The 20,889-nt window shown below is 62.7% G+C and overlaps 2 long non-coding RNA genes across 2 annotated transcripts; both read left to right on the forward strand.

The window, feature by feature from the left end:
* Positions 1 to 16,155: 16,155 nt before the first annotated feature.
* On the forward strand, positions 16,156 to 17,878 carry LOC116790790. The gene is made up of 3 exons (XR_004358497.1): positions 16,156 to 16,192; positions 17,651 to 17,715; positions 17,830 to 17,878. It is a non-coding gene; the product is annotated as an uncharacterized LOC116790790 (long non-coding RNA).
* A 1,157-nt stretch (positions 17,879 to 19,035) lies between these two features.
* Positions 19,036 to 19,670, forward strand: LOC116790788. The gene is made up of 3 exons (XR_004358495.1): positions 19,036 to 19,075; positions 19,322 to 19,509; positions 19,598 to 19,670. It is a non-coding gene; the product is annotated as an uncharacterized LOC116790788 (long non-coding RNA).
* The last annotated feature ends 1,219 nt before the right edge of the window (positions 19,671 to 20,889 follow it).

The raw sequence follows: 20,889 nt of genomic DNA on the forward strand, positions 1-20,889 counted from the left end.
TTTTGAGGTGAATGGTGTCTCCAGTCCAGAGCAAGTAAGCAGCCTGCGCCCAAGGCTCAAGCCACTCCAGGGGCTTGTGGCCCCTCAAGCCAGTTCCCCTGGGCCCTCTCAGCACAGTGTGGTGGGAAGGGAAGCACTTGTTGGGAAGCTGGGCAAGTTGGCAGCTCTTCTCCCATGCCTTCTGCAGGTGCCAGCCTTCGTCAGGAACGTGCACCAGAGACTGACAGCCAACGCCACTCCAGAAGAGAAGCTACTGGATGGAGTTTCTGAGGGTGACTGATGAACACCCTGCTGATGTTGTGTTCACCCTCCTGCGCTGTGCCCCATCGTGTGACAGGTACAGGGCCTCCCTGCCTTCGGGGTTCGGGGCTCACCAACCTTTAGAGCACATCACCCTGTCCATCCTGTCCCACATGGTCTGCCAGAGGGATGGAGAGTTCCAGGACCATCTGGCCCCTCTGTTTCCCAGCCCTGCCATGTCAGCCCCCATCCTGCTGCCATGGTCCCTCCCTGCTCCTCAAGGCACTTTGGCCAGTGCCCCCCTGACACAGAACTCTGGCCCCGCAGAGCTGCTGCAACCCCTGTGGAAGGACCATCGCCTCATCGGGAAGGACAGTGGCGAAGGTGCTGCCACAGCTGCTCCCCGTGATGGAGGACTGGCCACTGCACAGCACGTCCACCTCCGACGGGGACGAAACACATGTCTTTGCCCTGGCTGTGAGTTTCTGGAACTGGACTTTACTTGCCCACAGGTCGCTTCTCCAGCAGCTCTCCGTCCTCCCGAGCAGAGCACTGCATCTCCCTGCCTAAGGCGCTGGGCTGGGAAACCTGGCTTAGGGGCGGGTTCAGGGGCACCAGGCTGGGGGCTGCCCCTGCGTCTTCCCTGGCCTCTCCCTCCCACACCTGGGCTCTTTCACATGGACATCTGGGCACTGAGAGCTGTGTCCGGGTGCTTTATCTTTTGCAGGCAATCAGGGTGATTTGGGAGATCCTCCAGACGCTCCAGTGCCCAGAGCCATTGAAAAAGCATTCCCCCCGTCTCCTCGTGGATCTACTCTTCCAGATTTCCATCAGCCCAGAGCAGACTCCAGAGGAAGTTGACAACCTTGTGGAGGGAATGTCAGAAGCAATACAACCTTCCAACAGACTCCAAGAGGTGCTCTGTCCCAGTCCTCCTGACCCTCTCATGCCCTTGGGCTGCTCAGGGCTCCCAGCATGACCTGGGCTTTGCTCTGCACCCAGGTTTGCAGTGCTGACCCTGAAGGCTCTGCTTTGTCATCTCGAGTGTGAAGATGTTGTGCTTTCAATGGAACGCAAGCGCGGCTGGGACACACTCCTCAGTGCTGACACCCACCACAATGCAGTGGGTCTGCTGGCCAGGTGAGACCCCCTTGTCCCCGCTGCCCCTGTCCTTTCTGCCTGTCCACGGGGCACCCCACACAGTGCCCGTGGTAGTGGGCCAGAGGGCCTTGTCACCCAGGGATGGCCGGAGCAGAGTGGCAAAGGCTGGGAGAGGCGGGTGCACAGGAGGAGCCGCCTCCCAGAGCGCCCTCGTCCCCTCCCAACCTGGTGGGGAAAGACCAGGACTCTGTCAGTGACTCCCGGGAGAGGTTGGCCCACCCGGCTCAGGGCTGATGGTGCCTCTTTCCCCCGGGCAGGGAGATGCGCCGTGCCTCAAGCCCCTTGTATTACCCGATTGCCCTCTGCCTGCTGAGGCTGCTCACCAGGGAGAAGACCTCCTGGGAGCTCCCTGCCATGGCATTCCTTGTGGAGGTGAGCCTGATGGCGAGCGCTGCCGTGCTGACCTGCCTCCACCTCTCTGCCCTCTCGCAGCTGCAGCTGCCCGGGACGGTGCCGCGCCCTGCGCTGCTGCCTGGGCCCAGCCCGGTGCGGGTCTGGGCTCCTGCCGGCCGGGCACCCCGTCACTGCTCCCTGCCTTTCAGGCCCTGGACTGCCCGGACATGACTGAATGGAGTCACAGCATCCTGGAGATCCTTTCCAGGCGCCTGTGGAGCCAGTGCACAGAGATGCATCGCCTGGTGCTGAGAGGCCTCGTGCTGCTGAGCAAGGCTCCTGGGATGGTGAGGAGGGGGCAATTGGCTGAAGCTGTGCCGACAGCCTGGGGCTGGGGAGCGCAATCGCTTGGGCTTGGCTGGGCCAAGGGGAGGTTTAGCTTGGGGAATAGGGAAAGGTTCTTCACTCACAGGTGCTCTGGCACTGGAACAGGCCCCACTGGGAAGAGGTCACAGCCCCAAGGCTGCCAGAACTCAAGGACAACGCTCTCAGGGACACAACGGGATTGTTGGGCATGGTCCAGTGCAGGGCCAGGAGCTGGACTCAATGATCCTTGTGGGTCACTTCCAACTCGGGATATTCTAGGATTCCATGATTCGTGGCCTCACAGCACACCATTGTGTTCCACACAGGCTGACGGTGTGCGGAGCCTGACACCAAGCCTCGTGGAGCTACTGTGGTATACAGGGGGAGAGCTGGTGGGGATGGTCCTCTCTGTACTCATCAATCAAGTCCAGGACAGAGACATCCCAATCTCCACCCCCAATGCCCTGCGGCTGGCTGAGCTGCTCCCGCCACTCTTTGGCTACGTAAGGCTCTGTGCCCCCCACCCCAGGCGCTGGGTGCTGCCAGGAAACTGTGGCCTGTGGATTTGCAGGCTTGTGCCCCGGTGGGCCTGGAGCAGCCAGTGCTGAGGTCTTTTCTTCTTCCTTGCCATCAGGACAACATCCATGTGCAGCTGCTCTCCATTTACCTCTTCCAAAAGGTGATGGAGTTGGCAGTGGATAAGAGCAAACAACTCCTGAAGACACACGTCATCTACAGCCTGCTCCCACTTTTTTTCCACTGGCATCATGAGAACCAGGACGTGGCAGAAGTGAGAACTTGCAGAGTCTGGTGTCCCCGTGGCAGGGGGCTGGGCTGTCTCCTGCCCTGGCACCTCCAAGGCTCCAATCTCCTCCTGGCCTTCCTCCAGGGACATGGGGCCCGTGCCCTGGGCTGTGATGCCATGTCCCGGTCTCTGTTGCTCTGCAGGCCTGTCAGAAAGCGCTGCTTCGTGCAGCGGGGCTGCTGAAGAGGAGGGATCTGGTGAAGCTGCTGAAGACAGAGCAGCCTTGGAGGTTCGGCGAGTGCCTGGTAAGGACAACCCCAGAGCTGCAGTCCCCGATGCCCAGAGTGCGGGGCCGGCACTGTGCCCCTGCCCACTGCTGCAGCCGCCCGCGGGACAGCAGCCTGCGCCCCACCCGCTGCTGCCTTGCCCGGGGCGTGCGGGCTCCTCTGCAGGCTGCTCTGCGCCCGAGCCAGGGGGCCGCTGGAGCCCCGGCCCAGCTGGGCTGTGGGGCAGGGCGGCCCCGCGGCTGCCGGGGAGCAGCCAGCCCTCTGCTCCTCCAAAGCCGGCCCCAGCGGCTGCTGCCCGGGCCTCAGGGCTCTGCGGGCAGGGGAGGCCAGTGCTGGGCGTAGGCAGCGCCCGGCCAAGGGGCAGAGCCCCAGCCAACCCTTCCCTCTGTGCCCTGCGCTCTCTGCAGCTGGAAAACGACAAGAGAAGAGCAGTCGAGTACGCCTGCCAGGCCCTGCCGTACCTGGAGAGCCCACAGGAGCCCGTGCGAGAGGCGGCCCTCAGGTTCATTGGTGAGCCACAAGGTCCCTCCCCGCCCCGCTGCAGCTCGGCCCCAGCCCCGGCTGCTGCAGCGGCAGCAGGATGCGGCCCAGGGATGTGCTGGGGAGCCCCGAGTGCCCTGGTGGCTGCTGCCGCCCTGTGCCAGCCCAGCCCTGGGGAGTCCCCAGGCGGGGAAGGCCCCGGGCTCAGCCCTGCCAGGGCAGGAGGGCGTGTGGGCCGGGCCGGCAGCACCGCCGGGGGGGAGCTGTGCCGCTGGGGCCCTGACAGCGTCTGTGTTCCCAGGGATCGCCGGGAGGTACATGAGGGGCCAGCGGGTAGAGCTGCAGGTCGCCATTAACGGTGAGTGAGGGCAGTGGGGCTGGTGAGGGGAGCACAGAGCCCTGGGCAGGGAGCTGCAATCCTGCCCTGGCTGCGCAGGGCTCTGCTCCCTGCAGAGATGAGCAACGGCTTGGGCAGAGCAGAGACAGATTTCAGGGGCACGGGGGGGATTGGTGGCCAGCACCTCCTGGCTGATCCCGTTGGGCCCTGCTCCCTCCTGGCCATGGCAAGAGTTGGGTGGGATGGTCCTGGCAGGAGGGGCTTCTTGGCTCACCAGAGATCTGCTCTCTGACCTCGGCTCCGTTCTTTTCTCTTCCAGTTATTGAAGACATGACTCCCGACAGCGCTGCTGTCAAAAGCCTGGCACTTCAAACCCAGGAAATCCTTAGAGCTGTCCAGAGACCTCAGTCTTCTCCAGGTTCCAGCAGTTTGAAGATCAGCTCCAGAATGCGCAGAACAGGGAGGCTCCTCTCTGGCACAGCTGCCGGAGGTCAGCGGAGAACTGATCCTGGGAACCCTGTCTGATGGGACCTCCTGAGCCTGCGCAACACACCCTCTCTGCAACCAGTTCCTGTTACCCCAGCATGAGACTATGAAATTCCTCTCAGCATGCGCAGAGGCTCAGGAGGTTTTTTTGGTGCTCGGTGTCCACAGGGAATCTGGGAAGAGGGAAAAAAGGGCCCTTGTGCTCCACAACACTTCCCAAAGGTGCAGTGGGCAAGGGAAAGTGCCCAAAAGGCCCTTGGCCTTGGGGGGATTCTGCTGGAGCCTCAGCACTTGCAGCAGAGTGCATGGCCAGAGCCTGGAGCTGTGGGGATCCCTGAGAAGCTGGTCCTGGGAGGTGGCCAGAAGCCCTGTGCCAGCCAGGAAGCAGCATCTGTGGCCTGCCCGTGTGTTGGTGTCGGGATTGCTGAGGGCTGGCAGGTGCCTCCTGAGCCGGCTCCGGTGGAGCTCCTTCAGGGCTGCGCCGCTGCCGGGCCGGTTGTCGGGGCTGGGGGAGAGCCTGAGGGGACGGGGCGCTGGGAGGCCCTGAAGGGCTGAGGTGCTGCGGAGGCCCTGCCGGGATGAGGGATTGGGAAGCACCAAGGGGAATGCGTGAGGGAGGGGGTGGCGGGAGACTGTGAGGGGACAGGCTGGGCAGAGGAGGCCCTGAGGGGACAGGGTGTGGGAAGGCCTGAGCAACTGGGGGGCAGAGGCCATAAGCAGCCCCCAGGCAGCCTCCCGGTTCCCTGCCAGCCGGCTGCTCTGGTGCTTGCCCGGGGCACCTCCCATGCCTGCAAAAGCAGGCCTGGAGGCCTGGGCAGGAGGGTGGGCACACCCCCAAGGGGACCAGGCTGACCTGGCTGGGGACAAGGAGGGCAAGGGGGCCCTGCCGGGACACGTCCCCTGGGTGCTGCTGGCCAGGGCCAGGGGCACAGGCAGGGCTGGGGGCCAGCTCGGGCCCCGCGGCTGCCCAGCCACAGGGCTGTGGCCCAGAGCCTGCTGAGCCAGAGCTCTGGGCCCGCAGAGCTGCTGCCAGCACGGGGAGGGCACAGGGCTCCTCGGGCAGGGCCGCGCAGTCTCTGCCGCCCAAGCGGTTCCGTGCCACAGACAACAGCAGCAGGCTGTGCACAGGAGCAGCAGCAGCCACAACGCCTGGGCCTCCTCGCCCAGGCACCCACACCGGCCAGCATGCCAAAAGCGGGCATGCTGGGGGCACAATTGCACCGGCTTTGGCCAAAGGCTTCAGGAAAAGGGGCCACGAGGCCTTTCTATTGACTGCCCAGCCTCACAGCAACACTTGGCAGCTTCAGGGGCAGCCCTGTCCTCCTGACTGACTTCCATGGCCGTGCCTGAGGGCACACTCCCCTTCCACGCTCAGACGTCCCAGAGGCAGCGGCGCTGGGGCCATCCTTAGAGACTGCCATGGCACAGGAGTTGCACCTGGGGTGCAGCTGCTCAACCTCTCCTCCAGGCAGTCACCTTAAAAACACAGGCATGGCCTTCTGAACGCCAAATGTAGGCCTTTCTGGAGTGGAAGGAAGAAGCAGCAGAAGCTGAAGCAAGGCCTCCTCTGGCTCAGGTTGCAGGATGGAGGGAAGTCAGCGCTGTGCTGTCTGCTGCAAAGATGGCCCAGTTCACAAGCTCAGCTTTTGCTGCTAGAGGATCCTACTTTGGACGTGCTGGAGACCATTCCCTACCAATGCACAGCCCCCCATCGCTCTTGCATCAAGTGTTCTGCACCCGCGGCAACACGTGTGCCCTGTGTCCATGCGAGAGCAGCAACTGGCAGGAGACGTCTGCTGCCAGCACTTGTCTTGGCCACTCCTTCAGGAGGCTGGCACCTTAATCAGAGACACGGAACAGGTTTGCATCCCTGAGTTCTCCCTGTCCCCTTCACGTTCCCCAATGCCCTGGAGATCAGCTGGGAGTCGCAGACGGACACACAGCAACCGGAGCTTTGAACATCAGACCGGGCAGCTTTTATTTTGCACAATGCAAGAAAAAAAGTCCAAAGAACACAAGGAAACTTGACAGGATGTCTGACCAATCTAATCTTCCTACAAAACTCAGCAACCGAGGGAGTTTTGTGCTGCAGCTCATCACTTGCCCAAAAAAAAATCATTCCCCCAAGGAGAAAGTGCTTCTGCCTTCTGACAGCTGCCGAGCACGGCCACCAATTGCTCCAGCTGCCGCTCCCAACAGCCCCCTGCAAGAGCGCAGACATCAGTGCCCGTTGGCTTTGGCTGCCCTGTGGCACAGAAGTGCCCCGGGGACACAACTGTGTGGGGTAGGAGAGGGGCACCAGCCCTGCCAGGACTGGGGGCGGTGGCAGGTCTCCTTGGGCGAGGACTTGCAGAGCTGCTGATTTTGGTGCAGCCCCAGGCAATGGGGTGGCAGCAGCATTGGTGTCCTCGCCCCCACGTTCCTTCTGCGTGTCACAGCCCCGTGTTTGGGAGGGCCACCAGCCGGCACTTCTCCCAAGGAGCCCGTGCCAGCAGGGGAGGGTTTGCTTAGTTTTTTCAGCTGTGCCTAAAGTTCATGTCCAGCTGTCTTAGATACTTTGCAGAACGGACTCCTTCCCACCTGGGGCACGTTGGCCAGGCTAGGGGAGTCCCCAGGGCACGGGGCAGGGTGTCACAGGGCCCTTTGTGACACATGAGGACATAGTACTGGTGGGGAGGTGGCCACGCCTCAGTGCTCCTCGGAGCGTGCGACGGGACGGACGGGACCGAGCGGTGCTGTGCGGAGCCCCCGTGCAGCCACCTCCTTCCCTTCTGACCGGAGCGTTTTGGTGGATTTTCTGTGCTGTGAGCGTCCTCGAGGCCAGACCGCGGGACTCGGTGACACGGAGCTTTTGCGAGGTGTCCCCAATCCCTGTGGCAGCTGCCCTCGAGGCCGCACTGCAGCACTTGATAACCCCTAGCGTTTGCTAGGCTTTTCTGTCTTTCAGGTGTCCTTGAGCCCAGCCTGCAGGACTTGCTGACCCATACCGTTTGTTAGGCTTTTCTCTCTTTCAGGTGCCCTCGAGGCCGGACCGCAGGATTGGGGACCCGGAAATTTTCCGGAGTCTCCAATCCCTGCGGTAGGTGGCCTCGAGGGCAGCCTGCCAGACTTGGTCACCCGGAGATCTTCCGAGGTGTCTCTCTCTTGCAGGTGCCTTCAAGACCAGACTGCAGGATGGCGGGAAGACGCCTGAGCCTGCTCAGGCCCTTTCGGAGAAGAGAAGGAAGGCCCTGGAGCTGCCCCATTCCAGCACCCGGAGAAGATGGAGCAGTCCCCAGCCCCTGCAGGAAGGTGAGTGGCACAGCTGGGCCACAGGGCTGGTGGCTGCAGCCGGCTCTGCCTCATCCCACCCCGTCCCCTCTGGACATGGCCAGGGAAAGGGAGGGGGGAAGAGGCCCGGGACTGTTCCCCCGGCAGCTCCAGGCACTGGGAATGCCGGAGCTGGCCCTGCCTGTGGAGCGCAGGGCTGGGCCGTGTTCTCCGGCCTGTCCGCAGCCCCTCAGCTCTGATCCTGCTCACTCTTTGCCAGATCCAGGACAGGACCAGACAAAGAACAGGACCGTGCCCGTGGCCGCTTCCCGCAGGGCAGCACAGGTACCTGCAGCCACGGCCTCCTGGGCTGGGCCTGCTGTCCCTGCTCAGCCTGGCACCGCTGTCAGAGCTCACCAGGACACATCCCTCTCTTCCCTGCTCTCCGTTCTCTGCAGCCTTTCTGAAATTCTTGGGCATTCGGGCGCAAAAGGACCACAACCAGACCGACTGAGGTCATGGCACAGCCTGACCCCAGCCCGACTGAGCTCGAGGCAGACCCTGATGTCACCACCGCACTGACTGAGGGCACAGGAAACTCTGATACCCCGACGATTGTTCACACGACCAAGTCTGACCCTGCTTTGACTGATGCTACAACAGACCCTGACACCCCATCCATCGATTGCACTGCAATCCCTGACATCCTGTTGAGCGATGAACCCACAAACTCTGGCCCTGCACCGCCCAATCTCACTGCGGAGGCCGACACTGCAATGACCGAGGGCACTGCAGACACTGACCTCGTGCCCAGGGAGAGTGTGAATTATGCTCCCACTCCAGATATTTTTGAGGTGAATGGTGTCTCCAGTCCAGAGCAAGTAAGCAGCCTGCGCCCAAGGCTCAAACCACTCCAGGGGCTTGTGGCCCCTCAAGCCAGTTCCCCTGGGCCCTCTCAGCACAGTGTGGTGGGAAGGGAAGCACTTGTTAGGGAAGCTGGGCAAGTTGGCAGCTCTTCTCCCACGCCTCCTGCAGGTGCCAGCCTTCGTCAGGAACGTGCACCAGAGACTGACAGCCAACGCCACTCCAGAAGAGAAGCTACTGATGGAGTTTCTGAGGGTGACTGATGAACACCCTGATGATGTTGTGTTCACCCTCCTGCGCTGTGCCCCATCGTGTGACAGGTACAGGGCCTCCCTGCCTTCGGGTTCGGGCTCACCAGCCTTTAGAGCAAATCACCGTGTCCATCCTGTCCCACATGGTCCTGCCAGAGGGATGGAGAGTTCCAGGACCATCTGGCCCCTCTGTTTCCCAGCCCTGCCATGTCAGCCCCCATCCTGCTGCCATGGTCCCTCCCTGCTCCTCAAGGCACTTTGGCCAGTGCCCCCCTGACACAGAACTCTGGCCCCACAGAGCTGCTGCAACCCTGTGGAAGACCATCGCCTCATCGGGAAGGACAGTGGCGAAGGTGCTGCCACAGCTGCTCCCCGTGATGGAGGACTGGCCACTGCACAGCACGTCCACCTCCGACGGGGACAAAACACATGTCTTTGCCCTGGCTGTGAGTTTCTGGAACTGGACTTTACTTGCCCACAGGTCGCTTCTCCAGCAGCTCTCCATCCTCCCCGACCAGAGCACTGCATCTCCCTGCCTAAGGCGCTGGGCTGGAAACCTGGCTTAGGGGCGGGTTAAGGGGCACCAGGCTGGGGGCTGCCCCTGTGTCTTCCTGGCCTCTCCCTCCCACACCTGGGCTCTTTCACATGGACATCTGGGCACTGAGAGCTGTGTCCAGATGGTTTATCTTTTGCAGGCAATCAGGGTGATTTGGGAGATCCTCCAGGCGCTCCAGTGCCCAGAGCCATTGAAAAAGCATTCCCCCCCGTCTCCTCGTGGATCTGCTCTTCCAGATTTCCATCAGCCCAGAGCAGACTCCAGAGGAAGTTGACACCTTGTGGAGGGAATGTCAGAAGCAATACAACCTTCCAACAGACTCCAAGAGGTGCTCTGTCCCAGTCCTCCTGACCCTCTCATGCCCTTGGGGCTGCTCAGGGCTCCCAGCATGACCTGGGCTTTGTTCTGCACCCAGGTTTGCAGTGCTGACCCTGAAGGCTCTGCTTTGTCATCTCGAGTGTGAAGATGTTGTGCTTTCAATGGAACGGAAGCGCGGCTGGGACACACTCCTCAGTGCTGACACCCACCACAATGCAGTGGGTCTGCTGGCCAGGTGAGACCCCCTTGTCCCCGCTGCCCCTGTCCTTTCTGCCTGTGCACGGGGCACCCCACACAGTGCCCGTGGTCGTGGGCCAGAGGGCCTTGTCACCCAGGGATGGCCGAGCAGAGTGGCAAAGGCTGGGAGAGGCGGGTGCACAGGAGGAGCCGCCTCCCAGAGCGCCCTCGTCCCCTCCCAAACTGGTGGGGAAAGACCAGGACTCTGTCAGTGACTCCCGGGAGAGGTTGGCCCACCCGGCTCAGGGCTGATGGTGCCTCTTTCCCCCGGGCAGGGAGATGCGCCGTGCCTCAAGCCCCTTGTATTACCCGATTGCCCTCTGCCTGCTGAGGCTGCTCACCAGGGAGAAGACCTCCTGGAGCTCCCTGCCATGGCATTCCTTGTGGAGGTGAGCCTGATGGCGAGCGCTGCCGTGCTGACCTGCCTCCACCTCTCTGCCCTCTCGCAGCCGCAGCTGCCCGGGATGGTGCCGCGCCCTGCGCTGCTGCCTGGGCCCAGCCCGGTGCGGGTCTGGGCTCCTGCCGGCCGGGCACCCCGTCACTGCTCCCTGCCTTTCAGGCCCTGGACTGCCCGGACATGACTGAATGGAGTGACATCGTCCTGGAGATCCTCTCCAGGCGCCTCTGGAGCCAGTGCACAGAGATGCATCGCCTGGTGCTGAGAGGCCTCGTGCTGCTGAGCAAGGCTCCTGGGATGGTGAGGAGGGGGCAATTGGCTGAAGCTGTGCCGGCAGCCTGGGGCTGGGGAGTGCAATCGCTTGGGCTTGGCTGGGCCAAGGGGAGGCTTAGCTTGGGGAATAGGGAAAGGTTCTTCACTCACAGGGTGCTCTGGCACTGGAACAGGCCCCACTGGGAAGAGGTCACAGCCCCAAGGCTGCCAGAGCTCAAGGACAACACTCTCAGGGACACAACGGGGTTGTTGGGCATGGTCCAGTGCAGGGCCAGGAGCTGGACTCAATGATCCATGTGGGTCACTTCCAACTCGGGATATTCTAGGATTCCATGATTCATGGCTTCACAGCACACCATTGTGTTCCACACAGGCTGACGGTGTGCGGAGCCTGACACCAAGCCTCGTGGAGCTACTGTTGTATACAGGGGGAGAGCTGGTGGGGATGGTCCTCTCTGTACTCATCAATCAAGTCCAGGACAGAGACATCCCAATCTCCACCCCCAATGCCCTGCGGCTGGCTGAGCTGCTCCCGCCACTCTTTGGCTACGTAAGGCTCTGTGCCCCCCACCCCAGGCGCTGGGTGCTGCCAGGAAACTGTGGCCTGTGGATTTGCAGGCTTGTGTCCCGGTGGGCCTGGAGCAGCCAGTGCTGAGGTCTTTTCCTCTTCCTTGCCATCAGGACAACATCCATGTGCAGCTGCTCTCCATTTACCTCTTCCAAAAGGTGATGGAGTTGGCAGTGGATAAGAGTAAACAACTCCTGAAGACACACGTCATCTACAGCCTGCTCCCACTTTTTTTCCACTGGCATCATGAGAACCAGGACGTGGCAGAAGTGAGAACTTGCAGAGTCTGGTGTCCCCGTGGCAGGGGGCTGGGCTGTCTCCTGCCCTGGCACCTCCAAGGCTCCAATCTCCTCCTGGCCTTGCTCCAGGGACATGGGGCCCGTGCCCTGGGCTGTGATGCCATGTCCCGGTCTCTGTTGCTCTGCAGGCCTCTCGGAAAGCGCTGCTTCGTGCAGCGGGGCTGCTGAAGAGGAGGGATCTGGTGAAGCTGCTGAAGACAGAGCAGCCTTGGAGGTTCGGCGAGTGCCTGGTAAGGACAACCCCAGAGCTGCAGTCCCCGATGCCCAGAGTGCGGGGCCGGCACTGTGCCCCTGCCCACTGCTGCAGCCGCCCGCGGGACAGCAGCCTGCGCCCCACCCGCTGCTGCCTTGCCTGGGCGTGCGGGCTCCTCTGCAGGCTGCTCTGCGCCCGAGCCAGGGGGGCCGCTGGAGCCCCGGCCCAGCTGGGCTGGGGGCAAGGGCGGCCCCGCGGCTGCCGGGGAGCAGCCAGCCCTCTGCTCCCTCCAAAGCCGGCCCAGCGGCTGCTGCCGGGGCCTCAGGGCTCTGCGGGCAGGGGAGGCCAGTGCTGGGCGCAGGCAGCGCCCGGCCAAGGGGCAGAGCCCCAGCCACCCTTCGCTCTGTGCCCTGCCGCTCTCTTGCAGCTGGAAAAGGATAAGAGAAGAGCAGTCGAGTAGCCTGCCAGGCCCTGCCGTACCTGGAGAGCCCACAGGAGCCCGTGCGAGAGGCGGCCCTCAGGTTCATTGGTGAGCCACAAGGTCCCTCCCCGCCCCGCTGCAGCTCGGCCCCAGCCCCGGCTGCTGCAGCGGCAGGCAGGATGTGGCCCAGGGATGTGCTGGGGAGCCCATCGAGTGCCCTGGCGGCTGCTGCCGCCCTGTGCCAGCCCAGCCCTGGGAGTCCCCCAGGCGGGAAGGCCCCGGGCTCAGCCCTGCCAGGGCAGGAGGGCGTGTGGCCGGGCCGGCAGCACCGCCGGGGGGGAGCTGTGCCGCTGGGGCCCTGACAGCGTCTGTGTTCCCAGGGATCGCCGGGAGGTACATGAGGGGCCAGCGGGTAGAGCTGCAGGTCGCCATTAACGGTGAGTGAGGGCAGTGGGGCTGGTGAGGGGAGCACAGAGCCCTGGGCAGGGAGCTGCAATCCTGCCCTGGCTGCGCAGGGCTCTGCTCCCTGCAGAGATGAGCAACGGCTTGGGCAGAGCAGAGAGAGATTTCAGGGGCATGGGGGGGATTGGTGGCCAGCACCTCCTGGCTGATCCCGTTGGGCCCTGCTCCCTCCTGGCCATGGCAAGAGTTGGGTGGGATGGTCCTGGCAGGAGGGGCTTCTTGGCTTCACCAGAGATCTGCTCTCTGACCTCGGCTCCGTTCTTTTCTCTTCCAGTTATTGAAGACATGACTCCCGACAGCGCTGCTGTCAAAAGCCTGGCACTTCAAACCCAGGAAATCCTTAGAGCTGTCCAGAGACCTCAGTCTTCTCCAGGTTCCAGCAGTTTGAAGATCAGCTCCAGAATGCGCAGAACAGGGAGGCTCCTCTCTGGCACAGCTGCCGGAGGTCAGCGGAGAACTGATCCTGGGAACCCTGTCTGATGGGACCTCCTGAGCCTGCGCAACACACCCCTCTCTGCAACCAGTTCCTGTTACCCCAGCATGAGACTATGAAATTCCTCTCAGCATGCGCAGAGGCTCAGGAGGTTTTTTTGGTGCTCGGCGTCCGCAGGGAATCTGGGAAGAGGGGAAAAAGGGCCCTTGTGCTCCACAACACTTGCCCAAAGGTGCAGTGGGCAAGGGAAAGTGCCCAAAAGGCCCTTGGCCTTGGGGGGTTCCGCTGGAGCCTCAACACTTGCAGCAGAGTGCATGGCCAGAGCCTGGAGCTGTGGGGATCCCTGAGAAGCTGGTCCTGAGAGGTGGCCACAGGCCCTGTGCCAGGCGGGAAGCAGCATCTGTGGCCTGCCCGTGTGTTGGTGTCGGGATTGCTGAGGGCTGGCAGGTGCCTCCTGAGCTGGCTCCTGTGGAGCTCTTCAGGGCTGCGCTGCTGCCGGGCCGGTTGTCGGGGCTGGGGGAGAGCCTGAGGGGACGGGGTGCTGGGAGGCCCTGATGGGCTGAGGTGCTGCGGAGGCCCTGCCCGGATGAGGGATTGGGAAGCACCATGGGGAATGCGTGAGGGTGGGGGTGGCGGGAGACTGTGAGGGGACAGGCTGGGCAGAGGAGGCCCTGAGGGGACAGGGTGTGGGAAGGCCTGAGCAACTGGGGGGCAGAGGCCATAAGCAGCCCCCAGCAGCCTCCCGGTTCCCTGCCAGCCGGCTGCTCTGGCGCTTGCCCGGGGCATCTCCCATGCCTGCAAAAGAAGGCCTGGAGGCCTGGGCAGGAGGGTGGGCACACCCCCAAGGGGACCAGGCTGGCCTGGCTGGGGTCAAGGAGGGCAAGGGGGCCCTGCCGGGGCACGTCCCCTGGGTGCTGCTGGCCAGGGGCAGGGGCACAGGCAGGGCTGGGGCTGGAAGAGCCAGAGCTCTGGGCCCGCAGAGCTGCTGCCACACTGGGAGGGCGTGGGGGGGGCTCCTCGGGCAGGGCCACGCAGTCTCTGCTGCCCAAGCGGTTCCATGCCCACAGACAACAGCAGCAGGCTGTGCACAGGAGCAGCAGCAGCCACAACGCCTGGGCCTCCTCGCCCAGGCACCCACCACCGGCCAGCATGCCAAAAGCGGGCATGCTGGGGGCACAATTGCACCGGCTTTGGCCAAAGGCTTCAGGAAACGGGGCCACGAGGCCTTTCTATTGACTGCCCAGCCTCACAGCAACACTTGGCAGCTTCAGGGGCAGCCTGTCCTCCTGACTGACTTCCATGGCCGTGCCTGAGGGCACACTCCCCTTCCACGCTCAGGCGTCCCAAGGCAGCGGTGCTGGGGCCATCCTTAGAGACTGCCATGGCACAGGAGCTGCACCCGGGGTGCAGCTGCTCAACCTCTCCTCCAGGCAGGCACCTTAAAAACACAGGCATGGCCTTCTGAACGCCAAATGTAGGCCTTTCTGGAGTGGAAGGAAAGAAGCAGCAGAAGCTGAAGCAAGGCCTCCTCTGGCTCAGGCTGCAGGATGGAGGGAAGTCAGCACTGTGCTGTCTGCTGCAAAGATGGCCCAGTTCACAAGCTCAGCTTTTGCTGCTAGAGGATCCTACTTTGGACGTGCTGGAGACCATTCCTACCAATGCACGGCCCCCCATCGCTCTTGCATCAAGTGTTCTGCACCCGCGGGCAACACGTGTGCCCTGTGTCCATTGCGAGAGCAGCAACTGGCAGGAGACGTCTGCTGCCAGCACTTGTCTTGGGCCGCTCCTTCAGGAGGCTGGCACCTTAATCAGAGACACGGAACAGGTTTGTATCCCTGAGTTCTCCCTGTCCCCTTCATTTTCCCCAATGCCCTGGAGATCAACTGGGAGTCGCAGACGGACACACAGCAACCGGAGCTTTGAACCAGAACCGGGCAGCTTTTATTTTGCACATGCAAGAAAAAGTCCAAAGAACACAAGGAAACTTGACAGGATGTCTGACCAATCTAATCTTCCTACAAAACTCAGCAACCGAGGGGAGTTTTGTGCTGCAGCTCATCACTTGCCCGAAAAAAAATCATTCCCCCAAGGAGAAAGTGCTTCTGCCTTCTGACAGCTGCCGAGCACGGCCACCAATTGCTCCAGCTGCCGCTCCCAACAGCCCCCTGCAAGAGCGCAGACATCAGTGCCCGTTGGCTTTGGCTGCCCTGTGGCACAGAAGTGCCCCGGGGACACAACTGTGTGGGCAGGAGAGGGGCACCAGCCCTGCCAGGACTGGGGGCGGGTGGTAGGTCTCCTTGGGCGAGGACTTGCAGAGCTGCTGATTTTGGTGCAGCCCCAGGCAATGGGGTGGCAGCAGCATTGGTGCCCTCACCCCCACGTTCCTTCTGCGTGTCACAGCCCCATGTTTGGCAGGGCCACCAGCCGGCACTTCTCCCAAGGAGCCCGTGCCAGCAGGGGAGGGTTTGCTTAGTTTTTCAGCTGTGCCTAAAGTTCATGTCCAGCTGTCTTAGATACTTTGCAGAACGGACTCCTTCCCACTGGGGCACGTTGGCCAGGCTGGGGGAGTCCCCAGGGCACGGGGCAGGGTGTCACAGGGCCCTTTGTGACACGGTGGGATGGCACAGGGCAGGGTGTCACAGGCCCTTTGTGACACATGAGGACATAGTACGGTAGGGAGGTGGCCACGCCTCAGTGCTCCTCGGAGCGTGCGACGGGACGGACGGGACCGAGCGGTGCTGTGCGGAGCCCCCGTGCAGCCACCTCCTTCCCTTCTGACCGGAGCGTTTTGGTGGATTTTCTGTGCTGTGAGCGTCCTCGAGGCCAGACCGCGGACTCGGTGACACGGAGCTTTTGCGAGGTGTCCCCAATCCCTGCGGCAGCTGCCCTCGAGGCCGCACTGCAGCACTTGATAACCAACACTGTTTTGTAGGCTTTTCTCTCATTCAGGTGCCCTCGAGGCCAGACCACAGGATTGGTGACCCGGGAATTTTCCGAGGCGTCTCCAGTCCCTGTGGCAGGTGCCCTTGAGGCCATTCTCTGGGACTCTGTGCCCCAGAGCTTTTCTCTTGCGTCTCCATTCCCTGCAGCAGGTGCCCTCGAGGCCCGACTGTAGGATGGCAGAGAGACGCTTCAGCCTGTGTAGTTTCTCAGGAGGAAGAAAAAGAAGGAAGGCCCTGAGACTACCCCTGCACAGCAGCCTGAGGAGGCAGAGCAGTCTCAGCCCCTGCAGGAGGGTGAGTGGCAGAGCTGAGCCACAGGGCCTGTGGCTGCTGCCAGATGGGGCTCTTCCCATCCCATCCCCTGTAGACATGGCCAGGGAAACGGAGGGGGGGGAAGAGGGCCCAGGGCCAATCCCCCCAGCAGCTCCAGGCACTGGCCCTGCCTGTGGAGCGCAGGGCTGGGCCGTGTTCTCTGGCCTGTCCCGCAGCCCCTCAGCTCTGACTGCGCTCACTCTTTGCCAGATCCAGGACGGGACCGGACACAAGAACAGGACCGCGCCCGTGGACGCTTCCTCAGGGCAGCACAGGTACCTGCAGCCACGGCCTCCTGGGCTGGGCCTGCTGTCCTGCCTCAGCCTGGCACCGCTGTCAGAGCTCACCATGGCACATCCCTCTCTTCCCTGCTCTCCGTTCTCCCTGCAGGCTTGTCTGACATCCCTGACCATTCGGCGTAGAAAGACCAGGATCACACCAGCTGAGGTCCTGGCACAGCCTGACCCCACGCCGAGTGAGCTCAAGGCACACCCTGATGTTGGCACCGCTTCGAGTGATGGCACAGCAACTGTGACAGTGCGGTGACCGAGGATGGGACAAACTCCAACACCGCCCTGCCTGAGCTCAGCACAGAGGCTGACGGGTGGCACGACTGAGGGCATGGCAGACACTGAGAGCACACCTGTTCAGCGCCTGCCCGATGCTCCCAGTCTGGACGTTCTTGGGGACGGAGCTGTCTCTGCTCAAGTAAGCAGCCTGTGGCAGGGATTGTGTGGGCCCTCAAGCCGGGTCTGCTGGGCCCCCTCAGCCTTTGAGGCCAGCACAGTGTGGCGGGAAGGGAAGCACTTCTCAGGGGACAGTGGGCAAGTTACTCCTTCTGGTTGCCCTCCACGTGCATCCTCCAGGCCAGAGAGGGGGACTTGGTGAACTGGAGCTCTTCCAAGGCATCCTAGTCCTTGTGGCAGGTGCCCTCGAGGCCAGACCATGGGACTTGATGGGCCGGAGAGTTCCCAAGTCTTCTGTTGCAGGAGCCTTCAAGGCACAAATGCAGGACTTGGTGACCCAGAGCTTTTCCATGCCATGTCTCCTGCAGGAAGCCATGGAGCCAGACAGAGGAATGGAGCAGAGACCTCCCAGCATTCCCAAGCAGGCCTGGGTGAAGGATGAGGAGGAAGGCCCTGGGCCTGCCCCATCCCAGCAGCCTGAGGAGGCAGAACAGTCTCAGCCCCTGCAGGAGGCGTGAGTGGCAGAGCTGGGCCACAGGGCTGGTGGCTGCAGCCATATGGCCCTCTTCCTATCCCATCCCTTGTGGACATGACCAGGAAAGGGAGAGGGTAGGAAGGACCGAGACTGTTCCCCTGGCAGCTCCAGGCACTGGCCATCCCGGGGCTGGCCCTGCCTGTGGAGCGCAGGGCTGGGCCGTGTTCTCCGGCCTGTCCCGCAGCCCCTCAGCTCTGACCGCGCTCACCTCTTTGCCAGATCCAGGACGGGACCGGACACAAGAACAGGACCGTGCCCGTGGCCGCTTCCGCAGGGCAGCACAGGTACCTGCAGCCACGGCCTCCTGGGCTGGGCCTGCTGTCCCTGCTCAGCCTGGCACCGCTGTCAGAGCTCACCATGGCACATCCCTCTCTTCCCTGCTCTCCGTTCTTCTGCAGGCCTTTCTGACACTATTGGGTATTCGGCGTAGAAAGACCAGGACCTCACCAGCTGAGGTCATAGCACAGCCTGACCCCACGCAGAGACCTCCCAGCGTGCCCCCAGGTGGCCCGGGTGAAGGAGGGAGGATGAGGAGGAAGGCCCTGGAGTGGCCCCAGCACAGCAACCTGAAGAGGTGGAGCAGTCTCAGCCCTTGCAGGAGGGTGAGTGGCAGAGCTGGGCCACAGGGCTGGTGGCTGCAGCCAGATGGGCCTCATCCCATCATATTCCCTGTGGACATGGCCGGGGAAAGGGAGGGGGAAGAGGGCCCAGGGCCGATCCCCCGGCAGCTCCAGGCACTGGGAATGCAAGGCTGGCCCTGCCTGTGGAGCACAGGGCTGGGGTGTGTTCTCTGGCATCTCCTGCAGCCCCTCAGCTCTGACTGTGCTCACTCTTTGCCACATCCAGGCCAGGACAGTGGTGCAGACACCAACAGCAGGTCTGCTCAGAGCGGGAAAGATGGTCCCTCTCTGGATGTTCCTGAGGAGAACGGTGTCTCTGATGCAAAGCAAGTAAGCAGCCTGTGGCCAGGGCTCAAGTCCCCAGGGATGGTGTGGCCCCTCTAGCCAGCTCCCCTGGGCCCTCTCAGCCTTTGAGGCCAGCACAGTGTGGTGGGAAGGGAAGCACTTGTCAGGGAAGCTGGGCAAGTTGGCAGCTTTTCCCCCATGCCTCCTGCAGGTGCCAGCCTTCGTCAGGAACGTGCACCAGAGACTGACAGCCAACGCCACTCCAGAAGAGAAGCTACTGATGGAGTTTCTGAGGGTGACTGATGAACACCCTGATGATGCTGTGGTGACCCTCCTGCGCTGTGCCCCATCGTGTGACAGGTACAGGGCCTCTCTGCCTTCGGGACTCGGGGCTCACCAGCCTTTAGAGCAAATCACCGTGTCCATCCTGTCCCACATGGTCTGCCAGAGGGATGGAGAGTTCCAGGACCATCTGGCCCCTCTGTTTCCCAGCCCTGCCATGTCAGCCCCCATCCTGCTGCCATGGTCCCTCCCTGCTCCTCAAGGCACTTTGGCACGTGCCCCCCTGACACAGAACTCTGGCCCCGCAGAGCTGCTGCCATCATGTGGAGGACCATCACCTCACCAGGAAGGACAGTGGTGAAGGTGCTGCCACAGCTGCTCTCCGTGATGGAGGACTGGGCCACTGCACAGCACGTCCACCTCCGACGGGGACGAAACGGATGTCTTTGCCCTGGCTGTGAGTTCATGGGAAGGGCTTTTGCTCACCCCCAGGTCACCTCTCCGGTGGCTCTCCATCCTCCCCCAGCACTGCATCTCCCTGCCTCAGGCACTGGGCTGGAAACATAGGTTAGGGGCAGGTTCAGGGGCACCAGGCCCACGTGCTCCCCCTGCATCCTCCCTGGCGTCTCCCTCCCACGCTCGGGCCCTGCCACATGGACATCTGGGCACTGAGAGCTGTGTCCAGATGGTTTATCTTTTGCAGGCAACCAGGGTGATCTGGGAGACTCTGCAGTTGTTCCAGTTCCCAGAGTCATTGACAGAGTACTCCCCCTGTCTCCTCGTGGCTCTGCTCTTCCAAGTTCTCATCAGCACAGAGCAGACGCCAGAGGAGGTCGACACCTTCTGGAGGGGATGCCGGCAGCAACACAACCTTCCCACCCAGCCCAACAGGTGCTCCATCCCAGTCCTCCTCTACCTTCTGTGCCCTCGGGGCTGGCTCAGGGTTCCCAGCATGACCTGGGCTTTGCTCTGCACCCAGGTTTGCAGTGCTGACAATGAAGGCTCTGCTTTGCCATCTGGAGTGTGAGGAAGTTGTGGTTTCAATGGAACGCAAAGCGCGGCTGGGACACACTCCTCAGTGCTGACACCCACCACAATGCAGTGGGTCTGCTGGCCAGGTGAGACCCCCTTGTCCCCGCTGCCCCTGTCCTTTCTGCCTGTGCACGGGGCACCCCACACAGTGCCCGTGGTCGTGGGCCAGGGGGCCTTGTCACCCAGGGATGGCCGAGCAGAGTGGCAAAGGCTGGGAGAGGCGGGTGCACAGGAGGAGCCGGCCTCCTAAAGTGCCCTTGTCCCTGGGGAAAGACCAGGCCTCTGTGAGTCCATCCCAGGAGAGGTTGGCCCACCCGGCTCAGGGTCAATGGGTTCCTTTTCCCCCTGGCAGGGAGATGCGCCATGTCTCCAGCCCCTTGTGTTCCTGCATCACACTCCACCTGCTGGAGCTGCTGAGCAGGGAGGGAGCCCCACTTGGAGCTCCTCACCATGGCATTCCTTGTGGAGGTGAGCTGATGGCGAGCGCTGCCTGGCTGAGCGGCCTCCACCTCTCTGGCCTCTTGGAGGGCCCAGCCCTGTGTGAGTCTGGGCTCCTGCCAGCCAGGCACCCCATCACTGCTGCGTGCCTTTCAGGTCCTGGACTGCCTGGATATGAGTGACTGGGGAGGCAGCATTCTGCAGAGCCTTTCAAGGCACCTCGGGAGTGAGTGCCCAGAGATGCGTCGCCTGGCGCTCCGAGGCCTCCTGGTGCTCACCCAGGATCCTGTGATGGTGAGAAGGGGCAGTGGCTGAAGCCGTGCTGGAACCTGGGGCTCAGGAACGCAGTCGCTTGGGCTTGGCTGGGCTTCGGGAGCTGTGGCCGCTGCACCCAGCTCTGCTGCCTCCCCGCTCAGCTGCCCGAGTCCCTCGGCACAGGCCTTTGGCCTCTGGGCCCCGCGGCAGCACGTGGGGCTGCCCCACCAGAGCGGGGTTGGGGCTGCAGCCATTCATGGCTTCACAGCACAGCACTGTGTTCCTCACAGGCTGATGGTGTGCAGAGCCTGACAGAAAGCCTCCTGGAGCTACTGTGGGATGCAGATGGAGAGCTGGTGGGGATGGCCCTCTCTGTACTCATCAATCAAGTCCAGGACAGAGACATCCCAATCTCCACCCCCACTGCCCTGGAACTGGCTGAGGCACTCCAGACACTCTTTGGCCACGTAGGCTCTGTGCCCCCCACCCCAGGCGCTGGGTGCTGCCAGGAACTGTGGCCTGTGGATTTGCAGGCTTGTGCCCCGG

This window comes from Chiroxiphia lanceolata, chromosome 9 (genome assembly GCF_009829145.1).
Source record: "Chiroxiphia lanceolata isolate bChiLan1 chromosome 9, bChiLan1.pri, whole genome shotgun sequence".
Classification (NCBI taxonomy): domain Eukaryota; kingdom Metazoa; phylum Chordata; class Aves; order Passeriformes; family Pipridae; genus Chiroxiphia; species Chiroxiphia lanceolata.